This window comes from Lissotriton helveticus, chromosome 3_2, assembly GCF_964261635.1.
Source record: "Lissotriton helveticus chromosome 3_2, aLisHel1.1, whole genome shotgun sequence".
NCBI lineage: Eukaryota > Metazoa > Chordata > Amphibia > Caudata > Salamandridae > Lissotriton > Lissotriton helveticus.
In genome coordinates this window covers 359,682,267-359,701,629 of record NC_136062.1, presented here as the reverse complement: position 1 = coordinate 359,701,629, position 19,363 = coordinate 359,682,267, and positions in this window count along the sequence as shown.

Below are 19,363 nucleotides of genomic sequence, written 5' to 3'. Positions count from 1 at the left end.
ACCAGATAGAATAAATAAATACTTTGCGATCGACACTGCCGCTTGTCCCAGATGCGACCTACTGGGCGCGGACATCTTACATATTCTATGGTACTGCCCGCCTCTGGCTACGTACTGGGGGGAGGTGACGTCGCTCCTGACCCACGGCACGGGCCCGGGGTTGCCTAACACGTGGGAGGCATGCATTCTTGGGTTGTATCGAAGGACTAAACTGAATAAAACACAAGCCCGGTTCTGGGATCTGGGCCTCATCACAGCCAAGCGGCTGCTCACTAGGCACTGGAAGCGGCGAGAACCACCCACCCCAGCACACTGGTTCGCGTCCTTCACTAACTGGGCTAGAGCAGAGGGTACGGCGCTGCACCGGGAGGAGATAGCAGGTTTGAGGCAGTTCCCGATCGCGCAGCTCTGGGACGACATCCTGGGGTCCCTACAGGGAGAAGGAGCAGTCAGAGGGCTCACGTAGAGAAAGCGGTGCTAGGCGGGCGCCGCGGGGGCGACAGCTCAATAGACGGCACCACACATCGCGCCGTCCCCCCCCTTCCCCCCCCCGACCTGGCCGCCGACCCCCTGGGCGCACAGACCACGGATGCGGTTAGACACCCATACGAGGGCTCTTCAGCAGGTGCCGATTCACGATTTACCCCCAGCTCCAAGCCACTGACGACGCTCCCGCAAGTACACTCCACCCTCCCCCCCACCCTTTCCCCCTTTTATGTTTACATGTTTCTAATATCGGACTCCTGATTCCCAGCTGTGGCCGTAACACCCTTCCACGTCACGATGGAAAGACGCCACTAACCGCGCCCTCGACATTGAGTCCAGGCGCGGGCGACGTTAGATACAACAGCAGCTAGGCTGCTCCACTTGTCTGCCACACACACTGCTAGCCAGACCGACGACTGGCGAGGTACCACGGCCCACAGGTGCTGCCCCTCAACTAGCCTGCGATCATCAACGCATGCGCACCACTGACCACCCAACACCCTGACACATTATCAGAGTACATTGTACCATCTAGAGGGGTCTCCTTTTGGCACCGTACATGCAGAACTGACACGACACGGAGCAGCCACGTAAAGGACATCGAGACACGCCGATGCGAACTGTTCTGATTTGTTTGTAGAATTCATGGTTACATTATAGTAAAATTGTAAAATGAGACGTCACTTATGGAACTGTTTATTTGCTACACAAATGTACTGTAACCGTAATGCCTGAAGTCTAGCATGCCTGAGACAAATAGGGCGCCACAGGGCACCCTCCCCTGCTAACCATCACCCTTGAGATCTACTGCGTTTTTTGCAGCCGGCCCGCGGGGTTGTAGGCTTTGCTATATGTACTGCACTTTTTGAACACTAATAAACGTCTTACTAAAAAAAAAAAAAAAAAATCATGGAACAGCTATTAGGACTTGGTTCCGCAAGCTGCAGACGGGCTCAGCTCATGCCAGAGCACCATCTCACATAATTCCAAGCACTCTGCCTTCAGGATTGATAAGGCCTGCCATAGGAGTGACTGATAGGAGTATATGTGTCCATTTTGGGGTTAGATATAGGTATACTATATCTATAGCAAAGGGCGATTACACCACCTTGCCCCAGCTGTCTTAACAGCCAGTTGTGTTAGTTTTGGGTGGTCAGCCAGGGGTGGCATAATACATGCTGCAGCCCCTGGTAGGCCCTGGGTACACCTATGCCCTGGGTACCTAAGGTACACTGTACAGGGACTGATAAGGTGACCCAGTATCCAATTAGAGATGTACCTAAGGTACATGGAGACCATTTTAACAGAGAGAGCAGGAAGCCTGGGGTCCTGAATAGCAGGATCCCAGGCCAACTAAGTCAAAAACCAGCAAAACACTAGGCAAAAAGTTGGGGGTAACCATAGTCGGATATCCACCTTCCTACATAACCCCCCCCCCCCCCCCCCCCCAACGAAAGGAGATAAGGCTATCCTTGACCAGGTAAGCCTATATTGCCTAAGTGGCCATATAAGGAAGTACCAGCACTGGCATGGTTACCCCCTATCTCATGGTCCACTAAGCAATCCCTCACCCTAAGGGTATCTGAGGGTTCCACCATAGGGAATCTCTACCTGTGGTGTGTTTTGGCAAAGTAAAAGGCTGGTGCTGAGATGGAGTACTGAAGTGAGGCTCCACTAATGTTCGGCTCAGCTTCCTCCAATCATCATCCACCATATAGGCCTTTCTTTCCACAACTGAGTTGTGTTGAGCTCTCAGGGTCAACCTCTGGCTACCTAAAGCTGGAGGCTGGGTCCCTCTGTTTGGCTTACTGGAGGGACAGGTCAGGTCTGGGGCCCTTAGGTCCCAAGTTTGGCTGTGCTCAACAGAGTCCATCTGGGGAAGGTCCCTAACTAAGTTTAAGGGGGATTCCTCAGGAGTTTCTAACTTTTTCACCTTGCTAGGGCTGCTAGCTTTGGTGTCCCTAATCTGCTGATGGGGTTGTTCTATTGGACAGGGGGCCCTTTGGGGCTCACTGGCCTCCTTGGCCTCTGTAGCCCTGGGCTGACAAAGGCAGGGTAGAGAGGGGCAGGTTACCTGTTCCAGACTGGGTCCCACCTTGAAAGGGTCCACTGACATCAGGGGCTCTGCCAGGCTAGGCCTGACTACCTCTGGGGCAGTTTCTTCACACGGGGTAAGATCAGTTCCCTGAGGAGGCTGATCCTTTCCTAGTGTCTGGTGGGAGGGAGATTTCTCTTCCTCCTCAATGCTCTCTGTTTGTGTGGAGTGATCCATAGTTTCAGGCTTCACAACACATGAATCAGTTTGAGTTTGGGCTGTGGCCATCACAGCCCCACCAACCTTTTCAGGAAGGGACTCAGTTTGGGTATGGGCTGTTACCATCACAGCCCTGCTAACCTTTTCAGGGAAGGAATCTGTTTGAGATGGGGCTGAGACTGGCACAGCCCTCCTTACCTGTTCAGGAAGATTTACCATTTTGGAATGGGTGTCTTGCTCTACCTCAGCTTAGGCTGAGATCTCTAAATCATTCCCCAGTAGGCAATCTACAGGCAAGTTTGATGACACTGCCACTCTCTTGGGGCCAGTGACACCTCCCCAGTTGAGATTTACCACTGCCATGGGATGATTTTTCTGCACTCCATCAATGTTTGTCACCTGGTATGTGGCACCAGGTATAAGTTGCCTTGAGGGGACTAGACTCTCAGTCACCATGGTGATGCTAGCCCCTGTGTCTCTATAGGCCTCAACTTTCAGACCATTGATGAGGGGCTCCTGTCTGTACTTGCCCAAAGTGTTGGGACAAGCAGTGAAGTTGGCAAACCCCATGCCATTTTCACAGACAAGAGTATCTAAGTTAGGGGACCTGGTTAGGCCAGAGTCCCCAGGAACTCCCAAAGTAAAACCACCCAAATTCTTGGGGGCACGCCCACCACCTGGGGGATTACTACTAGTAGTAACAGGAGGCTTGGGAGTATTACTTGGAGGTATGTTTTCCTTATTGTTGGCCTTTGGGCAACTGCTGTCAGTTTTCCAATGGCCTACCTGTTTGCAGGCATGGCAATAAGGTTTCTTCTGGGTAGAGGAAGTGTCTTGGGACCCACCCCCATTCTTGGAGTTTTGGGGCCCTAGGGAAGTCTTCTCTGTAGTTTTATCCCCACCTTTCTCTTGAGGCTTGGTAGTCTCTTTCTTTTGGTCACCACCCTGATTCTTAGGCCTAATCCTGGTTCTGACCCATTTGTCTGCCCTCTTACCCAATTCTTGTGGAGAGGTCAGATCAGAGTCCGCCAGGTGCTGGTGCAAAAGCTGGTTTTGACAGTTATTTAAGATTTGCTCTCTCATTATGAGATTGTACAATCCTGTGTAATCAGTAACTTTACTTCACAATAACCAGCCCTCCAGAGCCTTAGTAGCACAATCTACAAAATCAGTCCAATCCTGAGCCTGAGTTTTCTGGGTGTCTCTGAACATTAACCTGTACTGTTCAGTGGTTAAGCCAAACCCATCAATCAGAGCAGTTTTCAGGACTTGGTAATCATTAGCATCCTCATCTCTAACAGTGAGGAGCTTATCTATACCTTTGCCTTCAAAGGAGAGCCACAATATAGCTGCCCACTGACTCTGGGGTACCTGCTGTACTTTGCAGGCCCTCTCCAGAGCAGTTATCCACTTGTGGATATCATCTCCTGTCTTATAGGAGGACACTATTTTACTCAGGTGTCTATTATCAAAACTCCTGTCTGTATCCCTAGGGATATTGCTGCCACCAGTGGGGACTACCCCACTCAACTGTTGCTCTCTGGCAAAGGTAAGTTTCTCTTTGGCAAGGGCAAGTTCTTCCCTTTAAATCCTTAGATTCACTTCCCTCATCTTGGCTTCATGCTCTCTTCTCTGAGGGGATGTCATCCCTCTCTGAGAAGATGCCTGAGAGACATGGGTGTGAATAGATCTGTTAGAGCCTCTAGAGTGGGATCTAACTCGTCTATTCCCAAGGTTAGGCCTGCTTGAGGATGGTCTTGGGGCTCCCCCAGTTCCACCTTCATGTAGGCTTAAGTTGGCCCTGGTGAGTCTACTGACTACTACTGGTCCTTTGTCTGCCTCATCCCCAGAGGACTCTTACTCTTCCTCCTCAGCTACATTCTCTGTCTCAGGGAGGTTGTCATCTGGATCCCCAGGTGTACCTTCTAAGGGGGGGCATGCTCCCATCTGGATTAGAGGGGCCTGGGTTAGAAGCCCTTCTAGCATCCTATGTCTCTGAGACCTAACAGAAAAGGAGTGGTAGGGTTAGAACCCTGTTTCAATTTCCTGGAGGTACACAATTGTCTCATCTCCTGGAAACTGAGAGCTGCATATCTGGAAAGGACCTGCGGAGGGTTACTAACCACTAGGGGAGTCTCTGAAGTCTCTCCATGGGTAGACATGCTTTCTAGTGAGGTGTAAGTGATGCACCTACCTACACTATGGGTTTTCCTTCTGATCCCTTGCTAAGAGTTGTAGTCGGGGTGTGCTAGGCCCTTTCTACTACAACAGCTGGGTCAGTAGAACTCAGAGTATTTCTAAGCTTGTTATATGTACCTATGGTACCTTATGTGATCTTTCAAATGATATTTCAAGATTATATGTTATGTTAAGTTATGTTATGTTAAGTGGTGTTTGTAAAGCGCTCTGACGCCGAAGCTTCCTGGCGCTGCTAGACAGGTGAAAGAGAAACAGAAATACACAGATCCTAACGTGAGGATGGGAAAAGATGGGTCTTTAAAAGTTTCCTGAAGGAGAGAAGAGAGAAGGAGGATTTGATGGATAAGGGGAGGGAATTCCAGAGAGTGGGGGCTAAGTGGGAGAAACGGCGGCCACCGAATTTCTTGGTTTTATTTTTTGGGGTGATTAGTAGGTCATTACGGGCAGAACGGAGATTACGTGTGGGGCGGTAGGGTCGGATGAGGGAGTTGAGAAACCCAGGACTGGGACAGTGGAGACATTTGAAAGTGAGGCAGGCCACCTTGAAGGCGACCCTTTGATTCATCGGGAGCCAATGAAGGCTATGAAGCAGAGGTTTAGCGGATTGCCAACGAGGTAGTCCGTGGATCAGGCGAGCTGCCTGGTTTTGGACGACCTGGAGGCGGTTTAACAGATAAAGTGGGAGGCCATGATAAATAGAGTTAGAAAAATCAAGACGTGACAGCACCAGTGAAGTAATAGATTGGGTGAGTGCCGCAGGGGGGAGGAGGTGACGAACTTTGCGAATCCTCCGAAGCTGGAACATGCATGATGAAATGACCGCTCCAACTTGGGCTTTGAGGGTAAGTTCGGCGTCAATAATTACGCCCAGACTTTTTATTGTTTTAGCTGGGGTGGGGGGGGAACCAAGCTCCAACGGCCAGAACTGGGGGCCCCAATGAATATGGCTGAGACCGGGAAGAAGAAGCTCAGTTTTTCCTGGGTTGAGTTTTAATTGGTTCTGATCCATCCAGAGTTGTATGTGAGTCATTACAGCGTGGAACGTATTGATAACCAGTGGGGAGTTGAGTGAAAAAACGAGCTGCAAATCATCAGCATAATTGAAGGTTGTGATGTCCCATTTGAGGAGGGATTGGATCAGTGGCCGGAGGTACAAATTAAATAGAAGCGGGGAGAGAGAGGAGCCCTGGGGGGCTCCGCAGAGCGTGCCAGGTTTTTTTGCCGTAAAAGGACCCAAGCGAACTGCCTGTGTTCTTCCAGTAAGGAAGGATCTAACCCAATCGAGGGCCAGGCCTCGGATGCCGGCCTGTTCAACACGGTGGAGAAGGATGTTATGATCCACCGTGTCGAACGCGGCGGACAGATCCAAAAGGACGAGGGCTTGAGGGTTCCCGATATCAGCGTTGTACCTAAGCGTATCGAGAACTGCTAAAATGACCGCCTCGTCGAATGGGCGGGTCGGAAGCCCGCCTGGTTAGGCTCGAGGTACTGGGAGGATTCGACAAAGTTTGATAAACTGCGGGTGACATGAGCCTCCAGGATTTTAGAGAAGTAGGGAAGGAGAGAGATGGGACGGTAGTTTGATGGCTCAATAGGGTCTGCATCAGGCTTCTTAAGAAGGGGCACCAAGATGGCCTCCTTAAAAGAGGTGGGGACACTGCCACTGGTGAGTGAGCTATTGAGCAGGTGTAGAATGTTGTCTGGTAGATTGAGGCAGATACTACGCAGGACAGAGGGAGGGCAGCAGTCATTGGGGGAGCCTGATTTCACACGGGTGGCAAGTTCCACTAAGGAAGTCGTGTCTATAACAGGAAAAGTAGTGAAAGTCAGCGTATTATCAAGGGAGGGATCGGAAGGGGGGAGATGAACGGGGGAAGGGATGGAGTTTTTAATTTTGATGACTTTTTCCAGGAAAAAGGAGTTCAAAGTATCACAAGTGACCTGGGTAGGAGTCTGAGCTGGGAGTGATCTATCATCAGTAGTTAGCTCGTTTAGAACTCTAAACACTTCCTTGGATTTATTAGTGGCTGACGCAATCCTGCTGGAGAAGTGTTCCATTTTTGCTGACCTAATAGCGGATTTGTAATTATTACGGGTGATCAGGTAGACCTGTCTGGCTGAGTCAGAGTAATCGTGCCTCCAAATACGTTCTGATTGACGTGTTTTTAATTTCAAAGTCTTGAGATCGTGGGAGAACCACCTGTGAGCGTACCGGTGTCTAGTACGAGGGAAAGAAACCAGGGGGGCAAACTGGTCGCTGGCCGACTCCAGCCAGGAACCGATTTCTTGTTCCAGGTGATCGATATTGCTGGACGGAAGAGAGTCGGGCGGGATTCGGCGAGGGCAGAAAGAAAGCCCTGGTCGACGTAGGTATTCCATTTCCGTGATTGTCCCCCAGCCATTAGAGGAGTGGTAGTTTGGCCGCTAACTGTAATGGTAGTATCCACCAAGTAGTGGTCAGACCAAGTGCAAGGGAGAGTGACTGGCGAAGACAGGGCCAGATTACAGGACCAAATCTGGTCTAAAATATGGCCCTTAATGTGGGTGGGGTGAGAGATATGCTGGGTGAGGTTCAGATTCTCAAGAGTCTCGAATAGCTCGATGGCGTGAGGGCCAGCATTGGGGTTGTTAAACCAATAATTATATGTGGTAACAATAACAGCAAGCTCAAATCCCAACCGCTGCACACCAATGTGAGAAGTTGGCCTGATATATGATGCTCACTAGTTCTAGTGATCACCTTGTATCAGTCCAAACAACCCTTATGGTGATTGGTTGTAAGTCAACCTTATAGACCAGCTATCCTAATGGTAGCATGGACAAAGCAGTCTTAGGCTAAACTCTTTTGGCATGTGAATCCAGCTGTTTTACCACAATATAACCCCTTGAATACCAGATGAAAGGACACCACACAGGTTGTTATGAAAATAAACAGTATATTTATTAATAACAAACACCTCTGAACTCTTTATGAGTTCAGAGGGCTAAGCACATGACAATCTCTTAGGAAAAACACGATAAGTTGCACAAAATTACAATGGTGCCCTAGCGGCACGGCAAACCATATACTAAGTAAGAGGAATGTGAAAGTCGATAGAAGGAATGGAGCTGTCCAGAGGCTGTAAGATCGCTGGGACTACGCTATCCTAACTTTAGGTAAGTAATAGGAGGCCCACGGAACGCGTGTGCAGAGTGTGAACTCACACGCGAGATAAGTAACAACGTCTATGGACAGTACAGTTCAAGAAAAAGGTAAGTACGGACAATCCTGACTAGTTAGGACTAAAACGACTGTGGAACTGGACACTAGGAGAGTCAATCTACTCTTGAGCACCGAAATGCTCTCGTTACCTCACCCACGGGCTGCGGGTGCATAGGTGCAAAGTCGTGTCGGGTTCCGGCGTTGAAGTCTATGGAGCCTGGAAGAAAAGATGCTGCAGGCGACCAGCAGGAAGATGTCCGTTGGGATCCAAGGGTGGATCCGGGATACTGAAGACCTGAAAGCAAAGGGGACAATGTTCACAGTCACTAGCCAGTGACTGGAGTGGAACCAGGAAGGTACCAGATGTCGTCGTCGCGATCAAGTGAAGAGTGGACGCTTGACTCTGCAGTATGTGGACCAGGAGGTGTCTTCGACGACCAGGATGGAGGCACGAGCTGTCCCACGCATTGCTCTCGCTGTCGGCGGTGTCGGATCCGGGATTGGAGTCAACAGGCCTTGGCAAAGGCAACCCACACGGTGAGTGGAAAAGGCGTCTGGTGCGGACTAGGAGAGTCCGGGGTGCCCCTCTTTTGGAATGGAGCAAGGACCAGTCTGAAAAACCAGACCAGCAGTGAAGATTTCAAGGTTCGTCGTCTAGGAGGCCACTAGCCAGCGGGCAAGTGACCAGACAACGCGCCGAGCAGCAAACAAGCAGAAAGGCCCCACGCAGATCTCGTGAAAGCTGGAGGGCTGATCTTCGGTGCAGGAGATGCTCGGGGCTGGGGCTTCTCAATCCCCAAAGCCCTTGGTCGAGTTTACCTTGGGAGTCGTGCTGGAAGCGAAGTGCAGTTTCTTTCAAGATGGCCGGTCCCACGTGTCTCGTCGCACCCACGGGTCTCAGCTATGCTGCAGATGTGAGTTGAGGTCGGAGAGGTCTGGGAATCCGGGTCTCGTCGGGCTCTGAAGTCTGGATCCTCGAGGGAAGACAACAGTGAAGCCGCTGGACGCTTGATGGTGCCTGCAGTTGCAGGGTGGACACTCCTTGTCCACAAGGGAGATTTCTTCAGTCTTCTGTGGAGCAGAACGTCGAAGTCCAGAGTTTCTTCTTGTAGAGTAGTTCAGGATTAATCTAATTTGGAATGGGACCAGCTCCTACCTTTATCCTGCTAAAGGGGGCTGTACTACGACTAGGTCCCTCCTATGGGTGGGACCAGGAAGGGGGTGGTTACACCCCCTATCCTTTGTCCGGTTTCGCGCCAGAGCTGGGGCAGGGATGCCCCAGCAACTGGTTTGAACCGGTGTATGCACTAGACACCTTGTGTGCCCCGGGCATGTCTCATTCCTTTCAGGCCTGTCCTACACAATACACAAAATCCTGTCTGGGGTGGTGCTAGCACCTCCCAAGGCAGGAAACCCTTTGTCCAAGCCTCCCTCGCTGGAAGGACTCCCAGCAGCAGGAGGTCAGACTCGTGTCTGTGGTGGCAGCATCCATTTTGTGATGCCAAGGCTCGAGTTAACTTTAACCGGGGTTCACAGTTACATACATGTCGTGTCCCTCTAGAAGGGTGGATGCTACCCCCGTCGCCAGAATTGGCGAGGGGGTAGTATTCCAATTCGTATGACACCTTACTCGACATGTTTTGATAATGTTATACCAGAGTTAGCATTCAACCGCAAGGATTAAAATGCACTTAAGAGTATATGGTATAGCGTTATCATGGAACAGCTATTAGGACTTGGTTCCGCAAGCTGCAGACGGGCTCAGCTCATGCCAGAGCACCATCTCACATAATTCCAAGCACTCTGCCTTCAGGATTGATAAGGCCTGCCATAGGAGTGACTGATAGGAGTGTATGTGTCCATTTTGGGGTTAGATATAGGTATACTATATCTATAGCAAAGGGTGATTACACCACCTTGCCCCAGCTGTCTTAACAGCCAGTTGTGTCAATTTTGGATGGTCAGCCAGGGGTGGCATAATACATGCTGCAGCCCCTGGTAGGCCCTGGGTACACCTATGCCCTGGGTACCTAAGGTACACTGTACAGGGACTGATAAGGTGACCCAGTATCCAATTAGATATGTACCTAAGGTACATGGAGTCCATTTTAACAGAGAGAGCAGGAAGCCTGGGGTCCTGAATAGCAGGATCCCAGGCCAACTAAGTCAAAAACCAGCAAAACACTAGGCAAAAAGTTGGGGGTAACCATAGTCAGATATCCACCTTCCTACAGCCGCCAGCCCACACCACCCCAGAAAGTTTAGTAGTGCAGTCCTCTACTTCCCAGGCCGCATTCCTTTCCGTCCCTCCGGATAGGGAATCCAAGAGATTGGATTCATTTAGGAAGATGTTTTCTTCCTCCAGTCTGGCATTGCGGTCGGTGAATACTGCATGCTTATTGGGCCGTTTCTCCCACTCTCTATCGGTTGCGCAGGTGCTGCCACAAGTCTCGGAGGAGGCCCGGGCTGTGTTCTCCCAAGCTGTCAAGGACGGGAGAGATGCAGCTAAATTCGCCATACGGTGTGGTTTGGACACGACCGATTCGCTGGGCAGATCAATTTAAACAACGGTGACCTTTAGGCGTCACGCCTGGCTTCGTACAAATGGCTTCTCGGGTGATGTCCAGGCCGATTTGATGGACATGCTCTTTGATGGAACCTGGGGGAAGAGGCAGATTTGGCCCTGGTCAGGTTCAAGGGCTCTCAAGCTAAGGACCAGATCCTTGGCCCTCTCCTCCACTCCTCATGGCCAATCTTCCTTTTGCAGCATCGGAAGGGGTTTCCAGCTGTGTCAGCCCTATCCCAGCCACCGTCCTGCACCGACTGCCCAAGCGGTGCGTGGACATGGACACGGTACATTCCGTCTTCAGAATAGAGGCCAGAAGTAGTCTGCCACACTGCCCCCAGCAGCTGCAGCCTCCAAGCACTCCTAGGCTGATTCTGCACGAGCACACTATTCCAGTGGGTGGGAGACCTATAACAATGGACAAGTGGGTCTTGTAGATCGTCCAGGACGGCTTTTCTCTTTCTTTCCTCCTCCTATTCTGCCGACTCAGGAACGGCGGGCAAAGGATCATTTGAACCTGCTCCAAGAGGAAGATACAGCTCTTTTGGCCAAAGGGGCTATAAAAAGGGTCCCAGCTTCAGAAGTAGACAGTGGCTGTTATTCCCGCTACTTTCTAATTCCTAAGAAGAACAAGGGGCTGCAGCCCATTTTAGATCTTCAGGCCGTCAATCTCTTCCTCAAGAAGTAGACATTCAAAATGCTCACTTTGGCTCAGGTCTTGTCTGCCCTAGACCAATGAGACTGGATGGTTGCGTTGGACCTGCAGGATGCATATTTTCACATTCCAATCCTGCCGGGCCACAGGCGTTACCTGCGGTTCAAGGTAGGCTACAAGCACTTTCAGTTTATTGTGCTCCCCTTCAGTCTTACCAGTGCACCTCTCGGGTGTTCACCAAGGTGATGGTGGTGGTTGCAGCTCATCTGCACAGGTTAGGGTGTTCAGTCTTCCCCTACCTAGATGACTGGCTGTTGAAGGTGTCCTTGCCCTAGGCAGTCATCTCCCACCTTCAGACTACGGCAGACCTCCTGCATTCGCTGGGGTTCTCTATAAACTTGCTGAAGTCACACCCGACTCCTTCTCAGATGCTCGCTTTTATCTGAGCTGTTCTGGACACAGTGCAGTTTCGTGCTTATCCTCCCGAGCAGCGAGTCCAGGATATTCCGGTTATGATTCTGATGTTTCAGCCTCTATCCTGGATTTCGAGGAAACTGACTCTGAGGTTGCTGGGTTTCATGGCCTCCAAGACACGCCAGGTGACGTATGCAGGCTCTGCAGTAGGACTTGAAGTTCCAATGGGCAGAGCATCGGGGAAATCTCACTGACGTGGTTCAGATCTCGGAAGGAACTGCGAAAGATCTACAGTGGTGGTTAACGAACCGCGATTGGGTCAACACCAGACTTCTTCCCCTTCCCCAACCAGATTTCACAGTTGTGACGGATGCGTCTCTTCAGTGTTAGGGCGGCCACATGGGAGAGGCGGAGATCAGGGGTCATTGGTCTCCAGCGGAGACAGGGCTCCGTATAAACTTGTTGGAGCTCCGAGCGATTCAGTTGGCATTGAAAGTATTTCTTCCCTCTGTCAAGGGTAAGTTGATGCAGGTGTTCACGGACAACATCACCGCTGTGTGTTGTACTACAATAAGCAAGGCGGGGTGTGGTCGTGGACCCTTTGTCGAGAGGCCCTGTGTCTCCGGGCATGGCTGGAACAGCAGGGCATAATCCTGGTGGGTCAACACCTAACAGGTTCTCTGAACACCAGGGCGGATGATCTCAGCCGTCGATGCCTTCAGGATCACAAATGGCGTGTCCAGACAGAGGTGGTGTAAGTTCTCTTTCAACAGTGACGAGAACCTGGGTTAGATTTGTTCGCCTACGAAGAGAACGCGCAATGTCAGCTGTACTGCGCAGCAGCTATCGTTGGCAACGCCTTTCATCGCGAGTGGAGCTCAGGCCTGTTGTACGCCTTTCCGCCCATACCACTCTTACCCAGGGTTCTGAAAGAAGATCATGGGCGACCGGGCCCAAGTCATCCTGGTGGCGCCGGACTGGGCAAGGAGAGTGTGGTATCCAGAGCTTCTAGGCATGAGTGTCGATCCTTCGATCAGACTGCTCCTCTGGGAGGATCTTCTGTCGCAGCAGGAAGGGTTCTCCACCCGAGCCTGTCAACTCTGCGCCTTCATGCGTGGAGATTGGGTGGCAGCTGTTGATGGCCTTTGAACTTCCTCCCGAAGTCTGTAATGTTATTCTAGCGGCCAGGCGGCCCTCCACTAAGTTGGTATATGCCTGCCCTGGGTGGAAATTTGTATTATACTGTACAAATTGACCCACTTTCTGCTCCTTTTTCTACTGTCCTTTTGTTCATTCTAACCCTTGCGCAGCAGGGCTCTTCTTTGGGAACTTTCAGGGTTACCTTTCTGCTATGTCTGCTTTTTTGCAGCTGCCAGATCGGCCATCTCTCTTTAAATCTCCTATTGTTAGTAGATTTCTGAATGGGTTGGTTAATTTATTTTCACCTACACCCTTTGTTATGCCCGATGGGATCTTAATTTGGTCCTCACTTATCTGATGCGCGCTCCTTTCGTGCCTTGGCACAATTGCCCCCTCTGGCTGTTGACCATCAAAACAGCCTTCTTAGTAGCGATTACATCAGCTTGGAGGGTGAGTGAATTGCAGGCGTTATCCCACTCGCCCCCTTATCTCATGTAATTTCCAGACAAGGTGGTGCTTCGCACCAGGGCATCATTCTTACCAAAGGTTGACCCCATTCCATCTGGTTCAGTCCATTACTTTGCCCACCTTCTTTGCTCCCCCACATCCCTCTAAGCAGGAGGAGCGTCTCCACCGAATGGATCCAAAAAGAGCGTTGTCGTTCTGCCTTCTCCGCACAAAAGAGTTCCGGGTGGATGACCACCTCTTTGTGGGGTATGTGGGAGCAAAGAAGGGAATGGCAGTGCAGAAAAGAACCATCTCTCGCTGGGTTGTTCTCTGCATTAAAATCTGTTATGCCTTGGCGAAGAAGCAGCCCCCTGGGGATTAAGGGCCCATTCCACCAGGGGACAGGCTGCGACGGCGGCCTTGGCACGGGGTGTCCTATTTCAAGACATCTGTCAGGCAACAACGTGGGCTTCATTGCACACATTTGCAAAACATTATTGCCTTGATGGTCAAGTGCGCAGGGAGGGGCACTTTGCCCGCTCAGTCCTGCCTCATTCTGCAGCACACATAGAAAGGGCACAACTCCATTAATGATTGTTTATTTGCAGGGAGCGGTCTCCCAAATAATGACGATTTGCTACTTCTGTGTGTGCTGCGTTCTGCAGCATACACAGAAGTAACAAATCACCACTATTGATTGTTTATGTGCAGGAAAAGACACCTTCCTGCACATAAACAATCAGTCCCTGCATTGCAGGCACCCTCGCACTGAGGTGGAAGGGTGCCTGTGTTGGTGCTAGCCAGCTAATTTTAGTGCCAGAGCTAGGGAAAACACAGGTGTGCGCCTTATTGTTGTAAATAAGGCTCATCCCTGCATTTTGAAAATGTACAAATGCCCCATAGAGACAGATTGCTAGTGTTGTGGGACTCTGCCTCCTCCATTTCTGTTAACTCATGCTAACCAACGGTGGGGCTGATTTACATCCCCCTTGCACCGCAGGTGCATCACTTTTTCACCACATTAAAAGTGAAGCACTAGCGGCACAAGGGGCTTGTAAATAAGCCACCATGTGTTTGGACTGTGTTTACAACTTGAAAATACATTCTGATGGAAGCAGAGCAATGTGCCTGCACCCTGGACACACTCTAATTGGGGAGCCCCGCGTAATCTGTCAGTGCAAGATCAATTCCAGGTTTTCAATATAAACCCCTTCTAGATGATGGTGGGGGGGAGGCGGTAATAGATGCGAAAGGGCACTGCTGTGGTTGGGACAGTTGATAGCTAAACGAGATAAAGCGGAAGGGCAGAGCAGCCCCCTCCATAGCTGGATGGGCAAAGTGCATGGACTACTGCATGTGTCTGAAGTGCTTGATGGAAGTCTACAAAAATCATCACTAGATCTGGAAGAACTGGGCAGACTATCGAGGTTTATATATTGAACCCTCTCCGGTTAGGCCATGGTCCATGAACAACGAGGTACGCTCCTTCGTGGCTAGGCCATGCTTAGTTTTGGAAGCAGATATCTAAATGTTTAACTAGGAATGTCAGCCCCAACTTGTTTATGTCACTTATGTTTCAAATTGTATCTGCATGACCAACAATGTGAAACTGAATTCACGGCTTGATTGCAATAGCTTAATTGCATCATATTACATACATGTGCCTGACGTAGTTTGTTTGTGAAAAATTCCAATAAAAATGTTAAAGATAAAAAAGATAACCAATCAGTGTGTACATGATATGATGCAGACTCCTATGCATGACAGCTCTGTTGCTTATGAATGTGACAGGCCAGAACTGGGGTTGGGATTTCCTGTTCTGTTTAAGAAGGATATCCAAACATCCCTTTTTTCAATAATTTCTTGTTTTAAATACAAGGTAATCCAAAATCCTTGGTCCTACATACATTAAGAATGCTGCTGTGGACTGGATCTATCATTAAAAGGGAAGTCAATAAGCATATAAAGTTCAAAATAAGATTTTTTTTTTTTTTTTTTAAAGACTTATTAAGCGCGCTGTGGAGAGTGCTAGCAGGGAAAGACTGGCTATTGATTAAAGAGCCAAGTTTTTATATGCTTCCTGAATGTCAGCAAGGAAGTAATTGCCTTTATTTGGGGTGGAAAGCTATTCCAAAGCTTAATCGTGGAGACGAGGAAAGACCCGTCACCCCATGAAACTTTTTTTGTTCGCGGTACCTTCAGAAGGCTCGCTGTAGATGAGCGTAAGGTTCTTGTAGGGGTATAGGGACACAGTGATTGTTTTAAGAATGCTGGTCCAGAGGCAAGCAATGCTTTATAAGCAATACATAGTGCTTTAAATTTCGCTCTATTTCTTACGGGAAGCCAGTGTAACTGCCGAATGACGTTTGAAATAAGTTTAAATTTAGGAGTCCCTGTGAGCAGTCGGCTGCAGCATTTTGCACCAGCTGTAACTTGTTTAGTATTCTTTCCTGAGCATTTAGGAAAAGCCTGTGACAGTAGTCAACACGAGACATGACCAGTGAGCTGATTATTCTTTCTAATGATATAGAAAGAAGATGAAAAAACCGCATTCGTATGGTGCAGAAATGACAGTTTAGTGTCAAGTCACATCCAGATTTTGTACCTTAACAACTGGAGATGGTGGTGATCCCTAATCTGCTGGCCACCAAATGGGGGACCAGGCTGGGAGAAGATTACCGAAAATCATCACCTCCGTCTTATCGGAGTTTAATTTAAGGCAATTCTCTGTCATCCATGCACTAATAGCAAGCATTCCCTTTTGGAAATTATGGGCCATTTTCTCTCCGTTGTTATTAACTGCCAACACTAGTTAGGTGTCATCTGCATATGATGTTAAACCCAGGTAATGAGATTTAATCACTGATCACTGTCAATTGATAGACCTATAATCTCTCTTTGAAATTGCACATACCTGCATTTCAAGTGATGTTAAAGGAGAGTGTCCTGGGAATCTTAAAATTAAATCTGTTCACATATTGCTGACTATAGGAGGCTACTTCTAACAACTTCGAAGCCTCTGCCATCTCCTTGAGGTTGTTTGTAAATGGAGGTGCTCATACAATATAAAGTAAACCTTGATGTTCACGCGAAAGCAACGTCTATCTTTTAGTGTTCTTCTGCACAGGAAGTGACATCACTGTTTTCCCACCTACGGAACCTTGCACTCCTCCCTTCTCCCAGGACCTATTTAATTGTGGCAGCAATGTGGACATGCGGGCTACGTGTGCAGCGGGGCATGCAGCTGGTGCGCCAAGGACAAGCTTGTCTCTGCCCGGACCACACCCAGGGCCTTGAACCCTGGTCTTTCCCTACCCACTGATACCCTCGGGGCTCCTCCATGCTCTTAAACTAGCCCTCTGCACTTCTGCCACATTGCCCCACACATCACAGAAGGAGCGTTTACATGCCCCTCCTGCAAACTTTCGTTCACTCTCCCATACACTACAACCACCACTCCCACACCAACAGCACCCAGCTAGATCACTACATGCACCAACACCATGACTCCCATCAAGTACAACCCAATGGCAAGTACCCTACAATAGACCAGCTAGTACTCGCTTACTCTCAAATGAACCAGCTACCTGCTCACACAGACCAACAATCACCAAGACAACATGCCTCACTCGCATGTAAGCTTCTCAACACCTGCTTGCTCACCAAACATGCCACAGAGTAATGGTACCAACTGCACCAATATAATCCAAACCTGCTCTTTCTCACTGAAACATGGCTAAATCCAACTTCCGCACCAGACATCATTACAGCCGTCCCCATATGCTACAAGAACGTTGGGCAAGACCGTCAGCACAAGCCTGGAGGTGGAGTTACCATCATATTTAAAGATACCATCAGCTGCACCACCTACACAGTCACCCTCACAAGCTACTTTTAATACCTTACATTCAAGATACACATCACAGCCAACTTCTCTCTGAATGTTTTAGAAACCTCAGAAACTTTGGCTTTAACAAGCACGTTATTGGATCCACCAACACCATTGGACACCTATTGGACCCAATGTTCTCCTCAATCAGCAAAACCACAGTCAATACCACAGTCAACAAGCCACAACTATGACCTGGACAGACCACGCCCTAATCAGTTTTAGCATATCCATCCCGCTTTATCACTGACCTACAATCTCCAGACCTGCCTGTCACAGTAGGAAAAGCATCTCTGAGGAGGAGTGAGCTTCTGCCATATCCGAGCACCAGCGACATGCTGAAAGCCATCAAATCCCTCAACAGCTAGATCACCTCATGCACCGACACCCTGGCCCCCATCAAGAGCAACCCTATGGCAAGAACCCTACAACAGGCCAGCTGGTACACAGAGGAACTCAGGCTGTTGAAACACCACTGCAAGCAACTGGAGCACAAATTGAGACCAAGTCTAGATACCACAGACAAAACATCTTTAAAACAGTCCTAAGATGCTACCATCGGTAGCTACGGAACATCAATCACCCAGCTCTTGTAGATCGCATCAACGCCAGCTCTAACATGAGCAAAAAAATCTTCGCCATCCTCAAAGATTTTACTGTGCCTCCTGCAATATTACCACCTTCACAAGATCTTTGCAACAAGCTTACCGGGCACCTGCATGATTTTGGCATCCAAGCTCTTCCAAGCTCTTTGCTGGATCTGCGCCTTCCTAACGGATCGAACACAAGCTGTCGGCCTGGTACCTTACTCCTTGGAAGCCTGCACATCGATTTGTGGAGTGCCTCAAGGCTCATCGCGCAGCCCCATCCTCTTCAACACATACATGATCCCTCTGGCCAATGTCATCCATGTCATCCACGTACACAATTTTAACATCCCCTCCCATGCAGATGACAACTCATACTCTCCCATTCGAACAAGAGCCCAACACAAGAAACAAGCTCACACATGCATGACTGAAGTCTCTAACTGGATGAACACCAACTGGCTCAAGCTTAACACCAACAAGACAGAAGTAGTGAGCTTCATTAAGAACGCCTTACCTTTGGACTCTAATTGGTGGCCAGCTTATCTCAGACCACACACACCCAGGACCCACACCCATAAATCACACCAGAAACTTTGGAATAATCATCGACAGCAATGTAGACATGACAGCACAAGTCAACTTCATCACTGCATCCTGTATCCACACCCATAAGATGCTGAGGAAGATCAACAAATGGCTCCCAACCAACACTAAAAAAAACTGTCACTCACGTCCTGGTTACCAGCAAGTTGGACTATGGGAACACCCTCTACTCCGGCCCTCCAAGCAGCGCATTAGAACACTGCAAACCTTCCAGAACTTGGCAGTCAGGCTCATCTTGAATCTCCTACACATAATTCACATCACTCCACCCACACCTCAAGGAACTACACTGGCTCCATATACACCAATGCACTCAATTCAAACTCCTCACAGGTACATTTACGGCACTACACAATTCAGGCCCCACCTACCTGGACAGCTGCATCTCCTTAAACCAACCACCCAGACAACTCGGCTCCGCAGGACTCCTACTAGCACACATCTTTTGTAGATGTTACACAACATTCTATCCTTGCTCTCCAGACCTTGAGACAAGTGGTGGTTCAAGTTCTCGTCCTTTCCTGTTTGGACTATGGGAACTCCTTTGGGGTCTCCTAAAGGAGTTATCCGGAAATTGCAGGTTGTGCAAAATATGCCCGCACATGCATTGCTTGGAATTCCCAGATCAGTCAGTCAGGCAGGGACTGAGAGATCTTCATTGGCTTTCCATTGCGCAAAGAGTGAAATCTAAATCACTGTGGATTGCTCACAGTATTTTACAAGGTTGTTGCACGCTTATCCTATGCCAATTTGTCACCCTCCTCTACCTCAACAGATCACTTTGATATCCAAATCTTCATCTGCCTCCCATCCCAGTCATCAAAAGAGCTAGAAAGGGTTGTCGATCCATCAGATTTAATGTAACAAAGCTTTGGAACTCTCTTCCTTTGTCCATTCGAGCTACAGAAAATTAGCTAT